This window comes from Falco punctatus, assembly GCF_963210335.1.
Source record: "Falco punctatus genome assembly, chromosome: 1".
NCBI classification, from domain to species: Eukaryota; Metazoa; Chordata; class Aves; order Falconiformes; family Falconidae; genus Falco; species Falco punctatus.
In genome coordinates this window covers 125,726,740-125,752,021 of record NC_137580.1, presented here as the reverse complement: position 1 = coordinate 125,752,021, position 25,282 = coordinate 125,726,740, and the positions used below count along the sequence as shown (strand labels likewise).

Genomic DNA, 25,282 nt, shown 5'->3' with positions numbered 1-25,282 from the left:
TGGCAGCAAATCTGCAGCTGTGGCTGGGCACAACCACAGCCTCTTGTTTGCAGAAGCCCATGCAGCCAAGTGCATCAGGGAAGGGGGGAGGTTTGGTGTCAGCATCTCTGCTGGTACCCAGATTTAGTAGCAGGTCTCCCGAGTATCCTTTCCTCCTGGAGGAGAAAAGAAGGGAAGACTAGCTGGCAGTGGTGCCATCCACACAGGAGGCTGGGAGGGCAGCCTGGCTTAGCTCCGTCCCACTGGTGGGACTGCATGTGCTTGTTCAGCTCACCGTGCAGGGAGCTGTTGTCCAACTGCTGCTCTATTCTGGTGAGCTGCATTCAGACCTGTGGTGCAAGGTAGCGTCTCCTGCCCCAGGACCTGTTTCCCTGCAGGCTGTGGTCCTGCTTGTGCGAGTTTGCTTATTAAATGCATGCCCCCCCACATCCATATCTGAGGAGGCAGCAAGTGGGTATTATACGTCTCTGAAATCTGATTAAACTCAACCTAGACATAATATTAATAATTTAATATTCCCTTGCATATAATATTTTCACTTCCCTCCCACATAGCCCAAGTAAAGGGTTAGAGATTTGCCTCAAATAATATTCTCTCACTGTTTTTCTACTCTGACCTTTAACCTTTCCAGATTTTCCCATTAAAACACAGAGGGAGAAAAGAAACAAGATCTTGTCAAAAAGAAGGAGCTACTGAACTTGTGACCATCATTGGAGTGGGCTCCCCCACTGCTGGATTTGGAATGTAAGTGGTTGCAGTGGCCTCGTTGAAGTCTATCACTACTGAAACAGCCCTCTTCCTCCTGCTCTTCTTGAGGTTAAAGCACCCGTGCTGGTAAGTCCATCCTTGCTGCTGTGCCCTCTTCCATCTGTCCTGGTCTACCACACTCCTACAAGGTGACGGGTGCTGAAGCTGGAGCCAGCATCCCAGGGTTGGTGGCAGGAGAGTGCATCCCTTAAGGACTTTGCAAGCAATAATCCTATTTATACCTTCTGGTCCAGTGGTTGCCTTTTTCATGAGGGCAGGTGACTGGTGACTCCTGCCTGACTGCACCATGAGCCAGGCTTGCCCAGCGATCAATGGTCACTCCTGATGTCAGTCGTTCCCCTTTTGCTGAATTAAATGCTTGCTGAATTGTTTTTGAGAGTTGTTTCAGGCTCTAGCTCCAATTTTTTTTCAAGATCAAGCTAAACGCCTGATTTTGGCATTGCTATTTAGGAATTGTCTTGCTTAGACTCTGCTTGAGTTTCTCCATCCTCAAAATAGGGCTGACGCTAATTGCCCATTTGCAATGCATTTCCAGACGCGTGGCTGTAAAGTGCTATATGAAAAAAACAGGCATTGTTATTATGAAACCTTCAGGAAAAAAAAAAAAAAAAAAGATTCATATAACTCCACGGTCATTAAAACAAACCTTATGTGGATGGAAGAGACCAGAACTGAATAAACCTTGAGCAAACACAGCCTTTCACAATGAAACACAAACTGGTTTTAATCAGCAGTGCCAAATAAGTTTTATTTTCTGAGGTTTCTTTCCCCCCTCCCGTCTCCTTCTTTTAATATTAGCAATTGCAGAAGAGCACTTTGGTCTGATGAAAAGAGGGGAACTTTGCCCGATTCCTGGTCCTAATGAATATCATTTTTAAAAAACAACAACAAAACACTTTGCTTGGGCTGGCTGGGTCTCAAGTTGCTTTCAGCTACACTAGGATCTCAGCCAGCCTTTCTGAGCGTGTTATCCTGTGGTTAGAGCACCGCTATGGCAAATGCCCATAGATTTTGGACAAAACTGGGTTTAAGCCCCATCAGATGGTAAGAGAGAGCTGACAATCACCTCCTTGCGGCCACACAGCAATTTTTCATTCTGCCTCCCCAAAGCTTCTCCTGTCTTTGTCTGGGAGACAGGAACAGCTTTCTGCTCAGAGGGTGATGAGGTTACGCATCCTGAGCTGTCACGGTGAGTCAACCGCCTGGAGCGGTGGGGTGCCTGCAAGGCAAGGATTGGGAAACGCCCTCGGAGGGGAGCCCGGTGCTGTCTGCTCATCTCTGCCTGCACTGAGGACCTCTCTCCAGCAGGACACCTTCCACACGGGGATGTTCTTGCAGCTTTTTAAGTGTCTTGGCTCCTCTATGGGGTTGATAGCTTGATTCTGAAAAGGTCACCATCCCCACCTTTCACCAGAACAAGACAGTCTCCAACTGGAAGAGGACAGGAGAGCTAATTTTCGTTACAATAATGACACCTATCTGTCTGTTTATTCCTTTGCCTCTTTCCTCCATCCAGACTTTAGGCTCTCCATGGACCACCTGCCTAATGACTGGGATGCTGGAGGCTGGGCTCATCAAATACTTACAAATAGTTACCCCTGCACAAAGCTGACCTGGTGCTGACCACCCAGCATCACAGACTTTCCATTTTCATGTATTCCAGGGGACTTCAGTGTCCAGGGCAAAAAGCTATTGCAAAAGGTCATGTTGACACCTATTTTTGACATGAAAGGTGCCAGCTATAAATTACTAGTGGTGGGATTCATCGAGGAGAAGGAAAAGGGGACTTCCCACTTTATCTTGCTTGCCTCACACCAAATCCAAGCTCATCTCTGGGATGAAGGTGGAGACTTAGCATCTTGTCAGCTGTCAAGGAGGTAAAGCTGGGAGAAAACAGTCCTGTGATTAGCATCCTTGCTAATGCGCACCTTATTTTGTAGTAAAAGTTAAGAAGTCTGCTTGTGTGCTCATTTGTACGTACTAAATCTGGTGACATGTCTTGCAACGACATGTGTGGAGGATGTCTTTTTGGATGAAGCATGAGTCAGTCTCGTTCCTGCATGGGAAAATTCCAGTCGATGCTACTTTCACTGTCTGGAATAAATGAGCACCCTCCTGGTGATGCCATCAGGCCACGTGAGCACCAGCCAGACCTGGAAACATGCAGGTTTTTGGTAGCTATAGGAGTCTAATATTGTGTAACTCGTTGGCAAAAGTGTGTGTATCTATTTGCAGTCTGTTGCCTCGTGCTAACAGGTTTAGGTCCAGATCAGTAATGGTATTTAATCACCTACCTCTTTGTAATTACATTGGTATGTAAAGTTTTAATTATATTTTGTTCTCAGCTGTGCTACGTCCGTCATTTTGCATTTGTTACTGGCAAAGACTGTGCACAAAGGTGTGCAGTAACCTGCCAGTTCTTGGTGATGCTGAAACCTTCATTTTTCTGCTCAGCTGGTGAACTTGTATGTGCTAAAGCTGGTGATCTCAGAAAGCTCGCTCAGCCTCAGGTTCATAAAAATGGCACAGTCATTGCACTGTCAAGAAATATTTTCAAACTGTAATGACAGTGCCCTACAGCAATTTCCTTCTAATGTTGCTTGAGATGATGACAGTGACTCATAAAAGCTAGAAGTCTCCAGATTCTTTGGCTAGCAGGATGTCCTGGTGATGCTCGGAGGGTCTCACACTTGGGTGGGATTTTGTGTCTCATCAGCCCAAAGAATGAGTGCACGGTGGCTGGACTAGGCTAAGGAAAAGAGACAAGGAGATAGCAGAGATCGAGAACAGAAATGGTGATATAGCAGGACAAGTTCTGGATTTTGCAAGCAAAAGGCATATTCCTCTTCATTTCTGCATGGAATTTTTTATTTATTTATTTATTTTATTTCATTTTATGGCACTTCTGCAGGCACCAGTTCAGGATCACACAGTCTCGTCACTTGAGGAGAGGGTGGCAGGCTGCCCTGTCCCATCCCCAGTTTTCTACAATAGCACTGGGCAGATTCCCCAGCGATGAGAGAAGGACAGTGATGCACCATGCGTCTGTTGGGTGGTTGAAGTTCTCAGAATCTCTGCTGGAACATGACTAACAGGTGAGCTGCAGAAAGGTGCAAGAGAGACACTGCACAAATGCAGGAGAGTCTTCCTGCCAAAACATGTGCAGCCTGATGAGACAGGGACAGGGCAAGCAGCAAGGAGCTGTGTAACCCCGTCCCACTGGCTCGCTTCAACCAGGTCCATCCAGTGCTCTTGAACCACTACAGGTGATAGTCTCACCTATGAGAATGAACTTCCGAATATGAAGCATCAGCAGTACATCGGCAGAGACAATTCCTGGTGACAGCGGGTCGCATCAGCCAGCCTCTCCGCTGCATATGTCACAAATCAAGTTATTACACGCCCCATCCAATGTGACTCTGGCGTTACTCACCGTGTTTGCTTTCCATCCAACTCCCTGCTTCTGCAAAGTAGAACCAGTCGTGCCAGCTAACAAATGCCATCTAAACGGTGTGGAATGGACTTCTTATGTGCTAGATATGTTAGGTCATGTAAGTCCTTCCCAAGGGGTATAATTAGAGATCACCACACCCGCCTTACACATGTTGAGCTTGACAAGGCTTGTTGGGCTGCAAACCCCTCAGCAGCACAAGTAAACAGCTTGCAATGAAGCCTGCCCAGAGGGCTGGCTGTTCCATCGCGGCGGCGCATCACCTGCTGCCAAATTCATGGGCCTGAGATGTGGAGATGCCTGCCGCTGGGTTTGTGCATAACAGTCACGACAGCCAGCTGGGCGATGCTCTCCGCTCACCACCCATTCCCATTTGCTCACTGCTTACATGTTGCAACCAACATGGGCTTGGAGGTGACTTGTAGCGCTCTGCTATAAAATATTACTAGCAGGAAAATACCCTTCTCTTTGCACAATTAGTTTGGCCATGAATATTTTCTATTTTAAAAAATCAGTCTTTCCAAACTGAAGATATTTTGCTTTTTCCATTGCTGCAGCTTCCTCCCATTTTCCAGTAGCATAAATAGAAATGGATTATTTCTTTTTTAACTTCAGATTCTTATTTTGTGAAAAGACAAAAAAAATGCAGAGGTAAATGCACTTGGAAAACCCTTCATTTATTAAAAAAACAAAACAAAAGTGATCCAACTTGGAAGGACGTTTCCAAGAGAATATGAGAAAATGTAAGATTTGAAAAGGAATTGCCTTCTTTAATTAACAAGTGGCAGAAAGGAAACTGTTGTTCTTATTGAATCACAGACCAAACCTGCAGCTTATAAACTTTCTGTTGATCTCAGGCTTGTGGTCCCTGGTTCTTTTTGCTTTTCATCTTCGCATCTGGTTTTTTCCTCCCTCTTATTGCCATGCCTGACTCCTTTTCTCTCTCATGTAGGATGTTGGCTTCTCAAAACTGATCTTCTGTCAGTTTTGAAGTTGTGTTCTCGATCTTACATCCAGAGTCAGTGTCCTTGTATGAAAATATCCCTGCATCACCAGGATATTTCAGCCCACAGAGGCTGTTCATGCAGCTTTTTCTGAAGTGTTTGGTCCAGGCCACACAGATGCCTGGTCTGTGCTGATGCACGCTGGAATTACCCGTGTTTCTAGGGCAAACATCTCAGAAGATCTCTGATCCTCCAGACTGAAAGACCACATCCTTAAAAGGTGAGGAGGATCCCTCCAGTTAAGCTCTCAGAGGGAGGGGGAAAAATCCCGTATTTCCTTTTAATTTATTTATTTTTTTTTAACTGCCCTTCCAAAAAAATAAAATAAAACCCAAGGCGCATGTAGGTATGGAACAGAGCAGGATGTTAAATACGCAACCTACGTCAGCAAGGAGCTTGCTCTTAATCAACCATCCACCTGGAATACCTGGGGGCAAGGAAGGAGGCTGCGGGAACATGTTGCAACAGATGAAGGCATCCCGGAGGAGAGCTGCCACCCAAACAGCCAGCAGGAAGGTGCCTTCAGAAGCCACTTGTTAAACGTCTCCTGCTTGATCCCCACATGACAGCACGCCAGAAGCAGGATGAAAAAGTTCATTCCAATAAGTCCCCCTCCTCACTCCAGCAGGTTTATTATCCTAATTGACTTACGGCACTCGCTTCTAAATGAGCCTGCTTGGAAATGCGATCGGCACCGGTAATTTTCCACTTTATGGCATACTTTATAATAAATAATTTAAAAAATCATAAATAGCAGTAGTATTAGATCACTGGCGCTCATGAACTAGCCTTAGTTTAAAGTATGGTGTAGTAAAGAGGGGCTTTTTTGATGATGCTAATTTTTGATGATGATAAAAACTGTGTCTGTGTAACTCTTTTGCCATAATTAAATTATTGCTTATAAGAACTTTTGCTTGGTCAAACAAGAGAAAAAAACCCCAATTATAATAATTCCACTTCAGTGTTTTCCATAAGCTCCTAGCCAAGTTGGCCAATAACTAAGGCAAAGAGTAGGGGGAAAAAAAAGGTATGTATTGTATACTTAAAACTTGGCTAGAAATGACCTTTTATTGTCTAATTTTTTTTTCCATGCCTAAGTTGGCTACTTGAGACAAACTTATTGCCAAGTTTCTATAGTGTGTTATTTTCCTATATGTTATGTGTTTGAAAACTTTTTAAAATGCTGCCCTCCAAGTGTTTTACAAAGGTTTTGCATGGGCAAGGGTGGAGGAGCCTGGGTTTGATAGCATTACTGATGAAGATACTGGTGCTAAAAATCTAGATCTATTTTGCTTGCTTTTTTTATTTTTTGCTTCCCCCCCCCCCCCCCCCCCTTTCCTGTTCCTCATGCACCCCAACATGGCAAGACCTCCAAATGGGCTGTGCTAACAAATGCAGCTGAAGACAGCCATGTGATGTTAATATAAACCTCCTCTGTCAGCTTGGAGAGGCACCAGGCAATCGCCCAGGAATGCTTTTTGCAGCGCCTGTCTCTGCTCGGTGCCACGCGGTGGCATTTGTCAGGCGCACTCAGCCACGGCTCTCGGGAGGGTGCGGAGCCTTTTCCCTCTGTCTGGGTCACCGTAACATGTGTCATGTTGTGTCTGAGCACAGGGATGATTTTTAATTAAAAAAAAAAAAAAAAAAAAGAAAAAAGAAAAGAAAAGGAAGCAATTCTGGCTTACAAAAACCAACCCCAAAAGCTGTTCCTGTCATTCTGGTGCATCCATAAGGATCCGGCCATCACGCAACTGATACTTGAGTCATGATAAAAAAAGAAGTGCAGCTGTCTTTACATTTCAAGGGTAATTTCTCTTTGAGTCCCTCATTAAAATCACCACACTGGAATAAATATAAAGACCAGGGGCTCAGGCACATTCTTATTTGGGATCATTGCGTTTCAGAAAGGAAGAAAAATAATTTTAAAGTTTGATGCAATTTTTTTTGTGGTTGTGCAGTTTAAGTTTGCGTTTCACTGCTTTTGCCTCAGAGACATGTTTAATTTCTTTTTTTTTTTTTTAATATTTAATTTCATTTTCTGTTTTTTTATGAAGTCCCACAATGTTTTCTTTGTGGTGAGCTGCCATGGTGTTACCAATGCATCTGAAATATTACAGGCAGAAAGACAGCCACTTGAAAGCAATAATGAAGGCAAGTCTGTCCTAGCTTTTATTTCCTCTATGTATTTTGTCCTATATAAAGTTATACAAAGGATAAGGCTTTCAGGCATCCTGATCCTGCAACTGCTTATAAACATAGTTAATTTTATTATGCAGTGGCACAAACTGAATACATTTCTAACAGAGAGGTATAATGTCTAGCTTTTGAACATGGTTTAGAAATCCAGCTATGGAAAAGGAAATAAAAGTTCAATTTTCAAATGCATCTTGTGACACCAAACATCTTTTAAAACCCTACTGCAAACGATTTAGAAGCAAAAGTCCCACTCAATAAGAGAGGAGCCTAAATCAGTCAAACGTGGCAGAAGGTGATTGCAGTCCTGATGGATCCTTTTCCATTTTATGGATTGCGCTATTTTCATGTTTTTATTTTCACTCTGCTGATGGACTCACTCTTTGTTAGCACATTGGTAACCAAGTGCGTATGTAACTCTGCTACGTGCACTGCTGGCATTTGTTGGGTTACTCAAAAGTAGGTCAAATCAGAGAGGACTGAAGGAAAGCGATGGAGACCAAATTGAGAGAGGAAAGGTCATGTGCAGCACGATGAGCGCAGATGGCTTATTATCACTAGGACCATGTGGCAGAATCCAAACTCATCTGACAGTCTGTTTTTGTGACACAAAACTCTTTCAGGGACTGCTGAACCTCTGAAAGTATCTGGGTACGTTCTGCATCATGTTCACACTTTGCTGACCTTGCAGAAGCCTCGGAGTAGTTGCAGTTTCAAATCTAGCTTTGCAGACAAAGAGGTTTAGTGCGATGCTTGTGGTGGGATGGAGATCCCACAAATATTTCGGTGTTTGCCAGGTCTCTCAACCCAGACTCAACCGGTTTCTATAGGTTTTCAGAAAGCAGATGAACATTTTGTGGGTCCCACCTTGCTGGGAATCTCTGCAGGAGTGAAAGCAACTCAACAGGAGCTCTTCTCTGTGGATCAGTCCTCACCTTACTCCTGCTCAAAGGCTAGCCAGAAAGCAAGCATCAAGCAACTGAAGGATTTACATTGGAACTGGATCCCCATGGATCAGAACATGAATAACACCTCCATCCCCTCCCAAAACTTCCAAGCCTGACCTTTCACAATCCCCATTTCCTGACCAATGACTCCAAAGAAAATAGAGCTGCTAGTTGGTATTTAATGGAAATCTGCGCAAAACTTGTCAAAATACACCACCATGCCTGTCAGATGCCTGGGACAAGACCTCTACAGTAGTTTCCAGAAACCCAGTGCAATTACTTACATTTTAAATTATCTTTAATTGTTGCATGCGAGCTACAGAAACGTTTTTCCCCACGCTGAAGCAAGACCTTGCTATTAGGAGTCACCCCATAATTGCAGCTTTAATAGGGGGACTGCAGCAGGTCAGCCACGGAGGTTAGCGCCGGGCGCAGCAAGGTGAGAGCGGCTGCTCAGCGCCAGTAAGTGGAAGTGACACATCACGATGGTCCCATCAATTATGTGGGGGCAGTTTGGAGTGTAAACTTTTTAGTGAATCTAATTACCTCGCCAGATGTTTTAATCCAATCTCCTCGCCCCTCCTCTGCCATCAAATAATACATTGTTTTTTGAGTTCCTGATGTGAAAATGTCACCTTAACTAGGGAATATAGGAAAAACTTTGGGGTTTTTTTTTGTGTTTTTTTTTTGTTTGTTTGTTTGTTTTCTTTTTTGTTTTTTTTCAGGACCTGAGCATCCTTTTGCTATCTGCGAGAGCAGTCAGGTTCATGTGTGACTCGGTACTTGTGGGATTGCACTAAACCAGAATGAACACGCTCGTGGATTGATAAGGGGGTCATGAAGGGTGCAAGACTGATGAAAAATAGATGAGATAGATGATGGTGTAAGTGTGCTCAAGAGCTGAATGAAAACTGTTAGTCCAGCAGCGTTGCACTGAAGCAGGTCTTATCAATAGCATTAGAGATGCTGCACCAGATTTTCCAAGGCTGTTTGCAAATTGACCTGCAACATGTTCCTGTTGACACAAACCCTTGCAAGTGCAGCTAAAAGCAGCCCCGCTGAACACTCCTGATCTGCTCACAGGCTGTGGTCAGATGGGAGCATGAAAGGAAACACTTGCCTATGCATCCAGGAGAGCAGAAAATAGGAATTAACTGGGCATGCAGGTGCGTGATATTACCTTCCAGAAGTGTACGGCAGGGAAGGAACCTAGCAGCGCTGGGAATGACATTCCTTGTCATTCAGTGAACTGTGGTTTTGGGTTTGGTGGGAAATCCGCGTGTGCAGCTCGTTGTCCAGTCCAGCCTTAACGGCAGTGCACAGAAAAGTCTCTGTCTTTGACAACTTCAAACCGTACCATGAAAAAAAACACAGCCCAAATCAGAGGAATCTCAAACTGTTCGTTGTTAGGACGCCAGCTGAATAATTTGAAGGTCTTTATTTTCACCAGCTTATCATATCAGTAGTTGCTCATCTCCACTTCTCGCCCTGTCCTGTTCCCCAGGGGGAGACCGCTCAGGCTTGCACCAGGCACAACGTTAGCTGCGTGCTCTTGGGGTGGAACCATGCAGAGCAAACAATGACAGAAGGCTGTCTGTAAAGACTTCAGCATGTTAGGCAGTGGAGAAGAGCCCAAGTTTCCACGTAAAGGCCTGAATGTATAACAATGACGTGAAACACATGGAAAATATGGAAAATGTGGAGTAAGTAATAAAATTATAAATAAAACAAATACAATAAATTGGGAATGCAGTTTTACTCATAATGATTTGTGTTCCTAGTAACCCAAGACTCCCTTACCTTTGGAAAATTGCATGTTTTTCCAATGGGGGAGCTGCCTGCAGGTAACAGGGTTGACGGGTTGTGCGGTGGGTTGGATCATCGAACAGCTCAAGTGTTCAGCAGGGACTGCTGTAGCCTTGCATAAGCCCTTTCTCTGACAATGACTTGCATCACGATCTCAGGGAAAATCACTTAAGCGGCAGTTAGTGCAGGAATTTTGGCCAGAAATGAATCGTGGCTTGTTCTTGGTGGAGAGATTTGCCTGGCGGAGTTACCCAGATGCATCGCGCTGGGCCTGCTTTTTTCCTGGGGTTTGCTTGGTTATTAGTGGCAGCACTTCATGCACTTCCCTCTATGAGTGTGGTCTCCCAGTGAATCCCTGTGGGTGTTCTGGTGGGATGGGGACTCCACCTTGTCATTGCCATGAAAGCTGACAGGTACTTCTGGATCTCATACTGGGGGGTTGCCTGCAAAAATCTCCATAAAATGCTCATACAGAAGCTCTCTTTAACGACCTCAGTATCTTTTCAGCTCCAGAAAGGAATGGTCAAAAGCTAACACCAAAAAAAAAAAAAAAAATTTAAAATTTAAAAATAATGCTTTAACCACTGCTGATGCTCTATCATTAGACCAACACTAGTTAGGGTTACAGAATAATTTTATCAAGTGTATGAACTGTGGCTTCTATTTGTAACTAGTCAAAGTTCTGTTGGGGTCCAGGGGCCAGCACCATTAAGGGCACCTGTAGCAAAAGCCAGTAGGACAGAAAGAGTGATAGAGCTGGACTCGGTTGCCTCTGACCCTTTGTCCCAATTAATTAGGTACCAATTTAGATGTGGTCTATTGGGAATAGCTTTGGCATAAGCCAAAGGATAAGGCTTAAATTCATGACTTTTGGGTGGAAGAATTGGTATCCAAATGGACCATCTCAAAGGGTAGCAGAAGCCCGGAGGAGTGAGGCAACTTGCTCAAAGTCATGATGAGAACAAGAGTGCAACAAAGTGCATTGCCATGGTCTGCGACAATGAAATGCTGAATTATATGAAACTGTCCCTTTGCTGTACATCAACAGTTGGAAAAGTTTCCTTTGATACCACTATGATGATTCATTTTGCTCTGCTAGCAATGAGGAAAAAAAAAGGGGGGGGGGAGGGGGGAGCATGAGCAGTGTATGAATTGTGGCTATTCTTCGAGGTGAAAGATCTGAATTTCCATTTCCCTGTGCCATTAGGACTGATATGGGTCTGACTGGCCAGTATACAGTGAAAAAGTCCCTCCGTGTGCCAGTATTGAAAACTGTTTGTGCATTAGTTGGAGTCTTTGCCAGTGAAATAATATCGTCCCCTTTGTTTATTATATTGAAACTCGATAAAAGAAAGCGTCGGAGGAGGAAAAAAGTAAGTTTGCGGTGTGAAATGAATGTTCTCGTCTGGGCTCCAGGATGCAGCCATAACGTCTGTGGCATCGGCGGGTGTCCCATGGCAAAAATCAGGTTATTGTGCTGCAGCTGTAACCTGGGGGTTTGCTGTGAGAGGGACAGTCTGTGCTTTGCCAAGGGACTCCCCCACTCCATCAGTTACAGGCACCGTCTTCTTGCAGGGGCATTGCCTCCTGGGCCGGTGACGATGGCTCAGACTCTGGTAGGTAACTCAAGTCCAGACCTAGGTGCTCCACACTGTTATTCCCGAAAAAGGCAGACCCGAGCAAGCTTGTTTTGAAGCCCAGCATTATCTCGGTGTCCCAGCATTCAGAATAGATTCTACTCCCCCATTCTTTTTCTGAAAAAAGTGACCGCATGTTGGAGCTATTCCTGGATCCAAAGCTAGCTTTGCTGCATTGAAAATTGGCAGAAAAGACCCCAGACAAATGTAGTGTCCTTTTCAAATCAGAAAGCCAGACTCTGTCTGTTGTCAATATGCTTGCAAGTTGATGGAACCCCTTTACAATACAGTGGCAAGAAATTACTTTAAATTACAAAGTCAAAGCAAAGTCAAAACAAAAACGACACCTCTGCTGCCCCAAACCCACAAGGTCCCTGTGTACAAAAAAGGATAATAAAAATCTCAGATGGCTGAAATGCTGTGAGATTCCAGAAGTATTAAGCAACATCAATTTGTGAGGGGGAGGAAAAGTATTAGTCAGATTGTAGATGCTTTGGGCCAGTCCTCACAATTTTATTTCACATCTGTAAGTGTTAGCACAGAGGGCTCTTACTCTATGACAGGGGACCTAGGTGTTAATGCAATAGGAACTGCAATAATAGCAACAACACAAACGCCAGTAGAAATATCGGCATCCACCTCACCCAGCTCAGTGCACACGTCATTGGTATGAGATATGGCACTCAACAGCACACAAACAGACTAGATTGATTTTTACCTGGGCAGCTACAATGTGGGATATGGTACAGCAGGAAGGCACCCACAGCACAGCACAGCTGTATTTCACCTTCCTGAGCCTGAGGGGCTGCAGCTCAGGGATGGAACAGCCAGTCCCTATGAAATTGTCTCTTTGTATTTCTTTGGGTCCAGCACCTTCAATATTACCCGCACCATCTTTCAAGAATTTGTTTTTCCAGAAGAGAGACACTGGCTACATGAATGAAACTAATAAAGGTTCATTTGATAATGAGGATCATTCATGTTTCATATTTAGTTTTTAAAATTTCAGAGGGTATTTCAGATCATAGTTTTTAGTATCTCTGTAACAAGAGCATTAGAAGCTGCTTAAGTGAAATTTGAGATTCACATGACTCCAGAAGCTGGAGTTTTACAAAACAAGAAAAGGACCATCCCTCCACCCCGCTCACACCATGATAGTTTGAAATATGGAAATATAATATTGCTTTCATGAAATGCTGTAACTGGTCAGCCAGTCCCTTCTCTCCTGTACTGCTCTATAGGATAGATGTCTGTCCTTTTCTCCTTGAGATGAAGGCTGTGATAAAAGAGTACCCCAACAATTTAATATTATATGGAATGAAAAATAAAATATGGAATACTAAAGAGAAAGAGCCCCTTCTGACATCAGCTGCAGCTTGGTAAAGTTTGAGAGCAGGGCATCCTAAGGGTTAAAGGAAGAAATAGTCTCCCCTTCTAAGTGCGTGTATGTGTGTGCATGCACAAGAGCCCAGCTCAGCCTTTTTTCCTCACCAGCAGACAACACACACGCACACACAGACTCAGCATGATCCAGGTCACTCCGATTTCAGGGGACTTATTAGCTTTACAGTGTTAATAGAAGCCAGTCTCCAACGCGGGGTGGAGCGGCGAGGTGAACCAGGAGGCCGGGAGGGGGAATTTGCTCTCCGAGGTGTTGAGTACTAAAAGTGGCAGCAACTTCTGACAGCTCCTAAAAACAGCCTTGTTGTGGCTCGCTTGGTTTCTGGGCAGAGATGCCTGTGAGCAGAGCTGGAGAGCAGCCCCTGATGCTGCTCAAGGACCTTCCCTCCCACGGCACGTGTCCCGGAGGGCAGAGAACAGCTCGCTGGCTTTTGCATGGAAAGACAAACACATGCTCCCACCCAGCCTTCGAGATGGGTTCACAGGGGTGTTCTCCTCCTAATGTATAGCTCCTTAATGTACAGCCCAAGATGTTACTCAGTGTGTTGGGAAGCAACGGAGAGTGCGGAGACGACAGATGAAGAGCGCTCTCACTCGCTCTGCCTCCTAACCCAGGCAACCCCTGTGATTTTCCGTGCTGGCATGTGTGACCTGGGATTGCTCCCCACCCTTTGCACCTGCGGCTGCTGCCAAGTCCCTGCGGGCAAACCCGCGTCCCCGCTGCCTCCGTGCCTCCGGGTGCTGCGGCGGAGCTGCCTGAGCATGGCGAAACCACGAGGTGCGTCCCAGAGAGGCTGTTTAATGCACCATGTGTTAATTAGGGACAGTTGTGGGGTAATGCATGCGGCAAAATGCTCATTTGCTATGCAGCGAGGTCTTTATGCTTTTAAGCCTTTGCTCTTTGCTCTGACACTATCACAATTAATTGGACATCTGAGGTATTGCCAGTGCCGTGTGCTGGCCGGTCTTTAACCACCACTAAAAGCTGAACCTCCAGCCCAACCCCAGTAGCCACAAATAGATTTATAGTTCTTATGTACGTGAGACAAGGGGGTGTGTGGCATGATAAATAAAACAGAAAAGGGCATCATCCCTGCTTGCAGCTCTCCAGCACATACGAACAGCCTTCTATCCCAAAACTGCCGGTCCAGCGCTGAGCTCTGCAAGCTCCCCTCCAGAAACACCTTCTCCCTCCTGCAGTTGCATCCTTCTCCCTTCCCAGCATCCTGGGAAGGATGGCTCCAGCTTCTGGTAGGAGATCTCCATCAGGGAATTAGCAGCCGAGGAATTGCCCTCCACTGCAGGCGTGTGGGAGCTTGGGTAATGTTCTAGTACTATCAGTCACATCACTCATATTTACTTCTTTTGGCCCGATTCTCTGCCTGCTGAATAAATTTGCAGCTGCAAAGGCTGAGCTCTAGTCAAAAGCTGAAGGATTTACTTCCAGTTATTGAAAAGTTTATAGCTGGGAATGTGAAATTGCACAGATTCTGCTGCTGGCAATGCATTGTCCTCCTCTTCCTCCCCCAGATGCTGCTGGGTTAAGGGGAATATTGCATCATGGACCACGTTCAGCTTCTCCTCTCATCTGCAGTGACAAATCCCACCTTAAACGTGTCTAAAGGCAGTAATTCAGAGGCAGAACTCGTTGCTGGTGCTGGGAGAAGAGAGCGGTTCATCGCTGTGTGCACAGCAGAGAGCTCATGGGCACTGAAGATGAGTTGGGATGAAAAAATTCCTCCCTGTGTTATTCCCAGCCATCCCTGTCGTTTCTGCTCCATTAACTCTGGGACTGGCCCAAACATCTTCGCTGTGAATGCGTGTGGCTGGGGGAGGGCTCACCAGCGCCCGCTGCAGTGAAGCACTCTGGAGTGCTTTTATTTGACTAAAAAGGGTCATTCTGTACAACTTTAAATTCACAAAAGGTGAATTATGAATGGGTTTGTCTGTGGTTTTGATTTATTATCAATAGGGAGAGACTGCGCTTTTCCGGGTAGCTGGATCAAACAGGACCAAGCCCTCGGATGAGACACTGCCTTCTCTGTGCGTGGTATTACTGCAATGCTATAGCTCCTGGTTCATTGCATTGCCCTGTTACAGCTCAATGCTACTCTAAAAATACAATAAAATAAAAAAACAAACCAAAAAACACAAGCCCCAGAGCAAGATGGTAGCATAGGCATTATATAAACGGGATATAAAAAGCAGAGAGCTGGGGAGGGAAAAGGTGTCTGAAGAGCAAAACAGTTTGCCAAAAGAGAGGAAGATGTGGCTGAGCGTGATGGAGAATGCGGGTATCTCCACCTGAGTCAGCCTCAGCATCACCACTCGTGAGCACCTTCAACCCCCATGGTTTGATGCCATACGGCAGAGCAGAGATTCACAATAAGAGAAACTAAATCCTTGCAGCTGCTGGTCCCAAAATGCCCTCTTCACTGCCCACCCTGCTGTCCCTGCTGGCTGTGGGACACGAGTCTGGGGCTACGTGGGCCAGCAGCACTCGGAGGGTAGCTGCTCCCTTGTTTTCCCCTAAAGCACGCTCAGGCCCAATGGTGCTGGATGCTCTCCCCACCCTTCAGGACACCAGCCCTCACTCAAGCTGTCTTTATTTAAGCAGTTGGTGTTTCACAGATTACTTCCAGGCCCCTTGAGACTAGAAAGTCTTTTACCTCCTCTGGCCCTGAGACTATTCCAACAGCTGTAACTATTTCATTTTTAATTTACTTGATACAACTTGTCTCTGCTTAATCCATCAGGACAAGTTTGAGGGTTCCTAACCCATAAATCCAAAGGGGGGAGGGTGGTGGGCTTTGGGTGGGAGGCAAAAGAAGGGGGGTGGGGGGGTGGGAAAATAAAGAAAAAGAAAAAAATGCAAAGGATTTTGAAAAACTGTATGTAAATCATAGCCAAATGTATTTTCCTAGCTTACTGCAAAGTGCAAGACTGGACCCAGCAAGACAGCCAGGTCTCACCTCAGTGCTTGGGCTGAGGCAAGACCTTTGCTTTTGTCATGGTGACATATTACACGACACTTAACTTTTTCAGCAGCTTAATCCTAGATTGGACTGGAATGGACCTTAAATCTTTTTTTTCCTGCGGACAAGTTCCCTTTCTTAACACAAACACTAAGGAGGAAAAACTACTTTGCATCTCTTTTACATAAATATACACAAAAAGGTTTTACATCATGAACTTCCAAAGGCAAAACATCCCCTCCTCCAGGTGCCACTTTCCCTCCGTTCCCACTGTCAAAGGCTCCGTGCTCTTGTTTGGGTGGGTGGTAGGGCTGCTCTAAATCAATCAGTTGACATTAGGCTAAAGTCTAATTAGCTATGGGTGGGCATGTGCTTTGATTATAGGAAGAACCCCAGGCAATGACTTGTGCTTGTAAGGCCCACTTCTACACATATCAATCATCTTATGACAGGCAGAGCAGGAGGGAAGAAAAATAAGCTGCAATAAAAAAAAAAAAAATCTACAGAAAGAATTCTGAAACATTGATGTGTACAGGAGTGTGTAGAATCGTGTGGCTACACTGCAGTTACGACAAGAGCGCACTCCCGTACATTGGCATTAATAACAAGAGCTTCTCTGGCTTAGGAAGATGTCCAAGAAATAATTTTTTTCTTTACCATCCTCTGATTTTAAGCAAGGAGAGAGGTTTCCTTTTGAGGGAGAGAAAGGCGAGATGTGTCATCCCAGACAGACTTGATACTACTAAAGCTATTTTGAGCAGAGCTAAACAGACATCTCTCATTAGTGTAACTCCTCCTTCGGGAGATGTAAAATCAGGCTGCACTGCCCATGCCTGCTGCTGCGGTGTCATGGCCATGAGAGGCCACGGGTCTCTCTTTCTCCTACTCCTTTCCAATAGCCTGGCTCTCACGAGACCAAATTTCTCCCTGGGCTGCTGGCCATATTCCCCTTCCCTCCCCCAGGTCTTATTTTGCCATGATGAGGGCCATTTATCTGTTTTGTTGTTGTTTTTTTTTAATTGCACATGACAATTTACCAAGGCTTGCCATCCCTGTGTTCTCTGTGTGTTTGCTGCTCCCCATAACTAGCTCCATCTCACTTTCTTGGTAGTCACCCTCTGTCTCCAGAGGCTACCCAAGTGTGGACAGGAATGTTGCAAAGAAAAAGATGATGCTGTGAGAACATCTCAAGTTGGAGAATTTTTCTGCCTCAAATGAAAAAAAAAAAAAAAAAAAAAAGGAAAAAAACCCTCCATCCTCTTCAAAAAACAATGTCTCCATTTCTCACTTTAATTGTTTGATTTCAGTCTGTGTAACAATGCTTCAGTTTATTGGGAGAGACAAGAGGGATTTTTTTAGAATTACACGTAGGTATAGAAATCGTATAGGAAAGGTTCTAATTATAACTATTAAACTCAGAGAATAAAGGGATACAGTATTCCTAGCTTGCTTGGCGGTTAGGAGTTATGCAATACTTTCTGTGCTGTAAAATGTGTGGCAAACGATGTGATTTTTTTAAAGGAAAAATTATTTTTATTTTATTAAACTCACCCTCAACATTGTTCTGCTTTGGGTGATTGACTTCGCCTCTTTCCTGAAACATTCTACGCAGAGCAGATGGGGAAGAGATTTTTGTGAGACATGCCAGAGGTGTACTTTAAATAATAATAATAATAATGCTAATAACAGTGAAAGTCCTCTGATGAGCAGACTCTGATTGCTTTATTCCTGGCTCCTCCTGTAATTCACTGAGACCACACTTCAAAATTGCTGGGTGATGATTGCCCAGGGATTAGGGATTAGCATGGTGGCTTGACTGCTGTCAAAGCCTCAAAATAATACACAGATTAAAAGAATCCAATTTTCTCATCAATAATAAAGCAGATTATTTTAAAGCCCATGTAACCTCTAATGGAAAAAAAAAAAAACCAAACCACCATACAGCAGGTAATGAGAAGGGACAGATTTTCTGAATGATCTCATGGTATCTGTCTCAATGTTAGTTTGTCTGATTTCTGCAGAGAGATTTAGCGATATCTATAGCATTCAATAAAATTTCAGAAGATCATTTAGGCTGGAAATGTCATTTAGTATGCACATATTGGGAATTTAGAGATAAATGTAATAACTAAATACAATAGAGCTGATCACCCACAGCAAGTAGCTTTCTCCCCTTCCAAATAAAAAAAAAAACAAACCCAACAAAAAAAAACCCAACCAGGTATGAAAGGGAATGATTAAACAAACAAACGAAACAAATCAAAGTTTTCCACTGAAAGTTACTCATCAAACCTTGAACTCCTCCCTGCCTTGTGGCAACCGAAAGCAGCCAGAGCTGGGGCTGGAGGAATGGGAGTAGCTGGGGAAGGCAGAGCTCAGCTCACATCTCTGCTGAGGAAACACCATGGGTTTTCCCAAGGGGGAAAACATGTCAAAATAAACAAGCACCTAATAATAATAATAAAAATAAATATAAAAGCAACCTGAAATAAACAAGGGCTCTAAGTACTCTTAGCATTAAAGTAAAAGGGGGAATAAAAAGGGAAAGATGCTGAAAACAGGTCAGTGGGCATCTATCTGAATTACATGCAGAACACACGGACATCGCTCCTAGAAATAATTCAGTAAAGAAGCACCCGTGAGCGGTGCTCAGCCATGTACCCCTGATGCAGCTGTGGCTTCCCCAGCTGTCCCTGGCTTTGCTCTCTTGGACTCTAGAAAATACCCGCTGACCTTGAGCCTCTGTGCGTGTGAAGCCCTGAGAGCCCGAGCCCACCAGCGTGGTGTGGGCTCGACCCACCCGAATTCAGCCGGTGCCTCTGAACGTCTCACCCTGAGCTGAGCGTGACCAGGCTGCCCAGTACTGCAGCGGTGCTGGAGGGGCGACATCTGGGTGCTGGCTGGCTCAGCAGAAGCCCTGGGTTTCCCGAGGGACACGTGGAAGGCAGAGGGAATTAAAAAACAACAAAGAGAGCGCGATATTTTCAGAGAAGTTGTGATGTAGGGAAAGCGTTCACATTCTACGTTAACATCCCTCAGCATAACAGTAATATCCCAGGGCATCAGTAGCATTTATATTATATTATTATATGATACATTACATTATATTCTATTATATTATCCTATCCTATATAGAAGAGTGCCAATATAGTGGTCCCAAGACCAAAGAAGGAATTGATCGGGAATACCAGCAACCAGACTGCTTTTTCTTTTGCTGTGTTGCAAATGAATATGTATTTTTTTGGTCAAGCACTATCACGCTGCTTTAAGCAGTTACTTTGTCTTGCAGCTTGTCTGCAGGGAGGACCGCTGCCTGGCGGGTAGCGTCTGGAAATGAGAGTGAAGACACCTGGATTATGTTAATGGTACCGCCACTGACTTAGGGCTGACAGCTCTAAACTGGGAGGACAGCTCTTCTAAGTGCTTGTTGTCAGAGCCTGAATTACTATTGAAAAGGTTTTTCCAGCAAGGGTTTAAAACAGAGAACAGAGGAGAGGCTTTATCAGATGACAATAAAATCCAGCTGGTGGTGGGGTCCAGCTCTCGCGCGTTGTGCACGTTCTCACCTGTGGAGGACACGGAGGAGGAGGTGGTTGGGCGATGACCACCCTTATGGCCATCTGAGAGAGCGTGAAGGAGGCAGAATAAAGAACCCAAGGGTACCTGTGCGTCCTCGCAGCCACATGAGTGGCCCTGGAGCTGCTTTGCGTGTTGATTCACAGCTTTGAAGAAGGTCCCAAACCACAAATCCTGCAGTGAACCACTGCACCAAGCACGTTTACTCAGACTTCATGCAGGGAGTTAGGTTTTTTTGTCCATTATTCTATTTATGACCAGACATAAAAATAATAACGCCTTCAGCTGAGGCTACACAACCACAATCGGTCAATTCAGTCCACGGCTTAGACCTTCTCCTGGATTCCCTTCTGACTTCAGACTTTCACTGGACAGTTTCTGAGAACAACTTTTCCTGTCTTTGCTCAGCTAGGAAAATCCATCCCATCCTGGCAGGCGACAACCTGGATGCAGTTTCTCACATTATAGGCCTGTTCTGTGGGACTACAGCAATAAATATGCCCAGAGATGATGCTGTTAGCATCAGAGCTCCGGTTGGTGCCAAACACACATTTTTTCAGCAGATCAGGTGTTAGGAGGTAGCACATCACTTCTGTGACTTCCCCATGAGCTGCAAAGCCTCTTTGCGGACATTGGTCCCCATCTGCAAAGCATTTCACAGTAACAGGGTGTCTGAAAAGCCCACAAGCTGGAGCCACCTCGCAGAGCTCAATGCTGGAACCTCCACTGCAGCACACGTGTCCCCTGGGCAAGGACATGAGAGCCAGCAACAAGACAGATATTTGATGCAAAGCTCAGCACACTCCTGGGAGAGGCCCAGGCTGCGTAGGCAACTAAATATAAAGAAGGATGTAGCTCTGGGCAGGGATGTTTTGGATGGGTTCTCCTGCGTGGCAATAAGAATAGAACAAACCTGGCTTGCTGACTGCTTATCTGCTGGATGGGGCTTTACTAAAGCCCACTTGTCTCAGAGGTATGCTGTCAAGCCAAGAGTTAATCTCCCAGGTACAAAGTTGGTATTCAAAAATGCTGGAGGCTCATTTGGTTGCAAAATCTCAAGAAGCTTTGGTACAGGAGCAACGGGGTATTTCAGAAATGACCACAGAGGCAGATTGTGGTATGGCTCTGCACGGTGGGCTTGAGGTTCCAGATGCAGTTTAACGCATCCTCATCACCAAGAAAACCACTAATGCTGAAGTATTTAAAAAAAAAAAAAAAAAAAAAAAAAAAAAGCAGCCTGTGTTTCACTGCTCCATAGATTTCCTCTCAAGTTGCTAATTACAAATCCTACAGATTCAAGCAAAATGAATTTATGGCTTTAAATGTGTCACGACTTTGAATTGCGCTAAAGAAAGTCCAGGTTACAGTTTTTTCTCCCAGATCTCATGTTTGCTCATTAATTAGTGCTAGTTTCAGGAGATTAGATGGCTTTTTAATGTTTCCCATGTAAAAAGAACATGAAGTGAGTTTTTTGTTTTTGTTTTCCCTTTGCAAATGGAAAAGGAAAATAAAGAGACCTTTTTCATTTATACGCAGCTATTTTTTAATTTTCTTTTGAAAAATGTTGCCAATACCTAGAAGTGTCAAATTCTAACATGCAGGGGGAATAATGTTGTTTTTTAGCTGGTAATAGTCTGTGTTTTTGTGGCTGACTATTGGGAAATTTTTAACATATTTCTTCATCCTGTATTTTCAGGAGATGAGATGACTTTTGAATGTTTCAGGGTAGAAATCCCATTTAAGAAGTGCATCTTATTCTCGATAACTTTGAGGATATCTTACCTAGAAAGCAAAATTAATTACATATTTGCAACTTTTTGTATACATGTCTTTATGTTCATTTATCAACCAGAAACCTGACAACACACGTGTTTGTATGGAATTCAAATACTTGCACACTTTACTCAGGATTTCAGTGGTGTGTTGTCAATGCCTGGGACTTAAAGATGTGCGAGGGGATGCAGCAGCCCTGTGGCAGCCTGTCCCACGTACTGCACCTGCTATTTTCAGTGATTTTCAAAGCACTTGCGGTATCGGGTCATTTAGGAAGAGCATTGGCCTTGCTGGAGGTTGGGGAGTTTCAGCACAGCTGGACTGTCCCAGCAAAGGGCTCTCAGAACGCATCAGCCCCTGTGCCTTCATAGAGCTGGAAAATAACCAGTGAACTAAGGAATATTTCAGGGCATCGCCTCGAGGCGGCTTGGTTTTGGTAAAGGTAGCGTGCAAGATATATTTCAACTATGGCAGGGAGCAGGCATCCAAAAGACCCGGCTGCGGAGCACCGTGTGGGTGCCCTAAGGCTGACGCGGCTGCTCTGCCCAGGGCAGCAGTGCCAGCTGTAGCTGTGACAGAGGGGCAAAAGCTCATCAGACCCACCCCAGGCACTGCTCTGAGCTGTGGAGCTAGCTGAGGGGGGAGAGAGAGGTCTTCTCTGTGCTCTCAGAACCTGACTCCCAGACACCATGGGCTTGACTTTGTGCAACCAGGAATTCAGAATTCTGAGCTCTTTTGCTAGTGCTTCCATCCACACTGCAGCATCGCAGCCTGAGCTTTGGTGTCTGGGTCTGATTCTGCTTACTCTTAACTCAGCAAAGCCCAGGAAAACCTCAATAACTCCACGGAGGTTTCTGCTTCAGGCAGTACTGTGAGAATCAAAGAAGAAAACTGTGGCAACGATGTGAGCTAGGCAACCCTGTGAGGCAGAGATGCTCTTGTAAGCACTGATACTAGCCCTTGCCTGGACCAGCACACAGACTGGGATGCTTACGGCAACGCCCTTGTTCCCATTTGTGTGTTTCACTGAGCATCTCACACATGCATCTTTAGCCTGGTAAATGCTGTATCACAGCCTGTGAGATCAAAGGGGCCTGAACACCCCACGGAATCACAGCCCTTGTTCTCCGAGTGCTGGATCAGCTTATCAAAGCTGAGAGCACCACGCAAGCCCTGGGACACGCAGCACCCCCACCTGCCCTCCCCTCCATCTCCCCACCAGCAAGAGCCCCTCCAGCAAGGCAGAGGTAACCCACGCTGCTGCAGCTCTGCCCTGCTGCTCAGTCACATCTTTCAACATTTATTTTATGTGACTAAGGACACAAGTCCATGCCTATTTCTTGATCCCACTGTGCCTATGAAACAAGCCTCTCTGGGCAGTTTCCTTCTGGGAGTAAACTGTCATTTTTCACCACATAAAATTTTATAAGTTTCAAGCAAATGGAAAATGGATTTTTTTTTTAATATCTTTTTTTTTTCCCCCCCTGAATGTTTTATGGCTGCAAAAACAGAATTTGTGGTTTGAACTGTTAAGGTTTGATGCAGAGGGCTATGGAACCTTTTATGTAACCCGCTGGCCTGAATAATTATCAAAATATTTTGCTTTCCACTCTTTCTAAGCCTCTGCATCAGAAAAAAATAGTGTATGCAACCTTTTGACCACAAAATAATAATACTAAGAAAGCCCCCTTCAGAAGCTGCGCTCGCGGGGCTGCCGCAGAGCTGCCCTGGGGAGGCTGGTAGCTCACGGTGGCAGCCGCAGTGCCCAGGCTCATCGGTCCTTGGTGGGGAGAGGGGACCTGGGGGGAGCGAGCTGGGGCAGGGGGAACAGACCCCACCTTGAGATGGACCTGAGTGCAGAGCAGCCAGTCTCAGGGAGGAGGAAAGCACTCGCTGCTGAGATTGGCGAGATGCAGGGAACGGCCACGTCTGGCTCAGCTGGAGAGACCAAGGCTGCTGACATCGGGGACAACTTCCAGATTTTCAAAGCATAACAGCGTATGCAATTTATCTCTCCAAGAAGCATCTTAGATCTAGTTCATCTCCTTTACCCTTCAGTCAAATACTCTCGCTGTTATTGCTATCAGCCTGACAGGAACATTTAGAATCCATCACCCAAGGCACGGTAAAACCCAGTATCTGCAGTTCCAAAGCTTATAGACAGATGGCTTTTGCACACACTCACAGTGTCAGAGGTGGGGACAGATCCCCAAACCCAGTGCCTAGTACTGGGAACAATTCTCATAATCAAACGAACAAATACCAGCAGGGAGGAATTTGTCCCTGTGCTCCAGGGCAGAATCAGTGCCGAGAGCCCCATCCTGGCAGGGCGCAGTGCCCTCTCCGCTCTGATCCTGCCTCTTCCCTTTGCCAGCTCACACAGACCTGTGTGGCAGGGGAATTGTAACACTTTTCAAGCGGACAGAGCACAAAGTGTGAACAACTCCCCCATCTCCAGGGTCTGGCTGTTATTTTATTCCCAGAATTACTATAGTCTCTGAAAGAGAAGGCATCGCACCTCCACTGCTCCCTGCAACTCTGCTTTTCACTGGTTCGTATTCACTCATACTCTAGAATTTTAAATGCTTTTAGAGTAAAAGTGTGGATTATGTATTTCTGCATAGCAAGTAGGAAATTGCTATTTCCAATCTGACCCATTAATCTAATCTTTAAATAGAAAGTTAGGGGGTTGATCACATTACATATTTTTATTACATCTTTCCTATCCTAGAAAAGATACTGGCTTTATTTTCCTCCAAATTTCTTCAATCCCCTCAGCTTTGGGACAACATATTTTGATTGCTGAAAATCCAAAAGAAATGTTAAAACTTTTTTAAAGTAAAAACAGTCAGCAAGAATGACAACATTCTACCTGATCAGCTCTCACAGATACAGCAGTCACTCTTCCTAAAACCCAAAGATGCCAAAGGCTATTTTGAAAGCTCTGCCTGAACTCAGCTCCTTTTGATGCAGTTTCTATCATTAAAAAAAGTAAGGGATGCTCTGACTGTCCCAGGCAGCAGGAGGATGCCCCATCCTCCATGCAGCTGATGTGCTGCCAGTTTGGGTCAACCCCACAAGCAACATTGATGACATTTTGGACAAGAATTAATCAGGAGTGGTTTAGTTATCACCGATTTTACCTTGGGGCAAGGGAAATGGGCTGGATGACCTCTGAGGGTCACTCCCCATCCTATAGTTCAGGATTTTTCATGCCCCCAAGGGGGTTGAGGGTTTTAGTTCTGGCTCCTGCAACCCCTCCTCCCTGCATCCTCTCATCCTGGCTACCTGCTGCGCAGGGCATGGAAATAGATTGTGATATTTGGCTTGTGATATCCCTCAGAAACACACAGTCACATCGAGTCTGGAATGAGACATCCCCTCCAACATGAAGGTATCTGCTTTCCAACCTTTGCAGAAATTATCTTCCCCCCGCTCCACCCCGAGGGGGTTAGGTGCTGGCACTCTTCACTTCCATTTTTGCCTTCAAAGCAAAACAAACGCAAGGAAAGCAGTTTCTCTTTTTCTGTTGAGCACTGCTGAGCAGTGAAAGGTAGGCTGAGGACAACCAAGACTGTAGAGGTTACCAAAACCTTTCCACACGTGTTGAGCAGATGTCTGCTCTGCACTAAGGGTTTCCTCCCATGACATTACTTGCTCTCCACATTCGCTTTGTCCCACACGCTCTGCCATGAGACATCATCCAGAGCAAGCTTCCACAGCCTCTCCATGCCACCCTCCTTTTCCATAT

At 45.1% G+C, this 25,282-nt stretch overlaps 1 long non-coding RNA gene across 5 annotated transcripts in view; it reads left to right on the top strand.

Annotated features, from left to right (window-relative positions):
- The window catches only part of LOC308059999, a 100,154-nt gene that overhangs the window by 32,069 nt on the left and 42,803 nt on the right, over positions 1-25,282 (top strand). The window contains exons 2-3 of one of the 5 annotated variants that reach the window (XR_013926549.1): positions 1-834; positions 2,432-25,282. The exon at positions 1-834 is cut by the window's left edge and continues 9,647 nt beyond it; the exon at positions 2,432-25,282 is cut by the window's right edge and continues 42,803 nt beyond it. This is a non-coding gene — a long non-coding RNA (uncharacterized lncRNA). The other 4 variants (XR_013926550.1, XR_013926551.1, XR_013926552.1 and 1 more) reach the window with 4 other exon arrangements.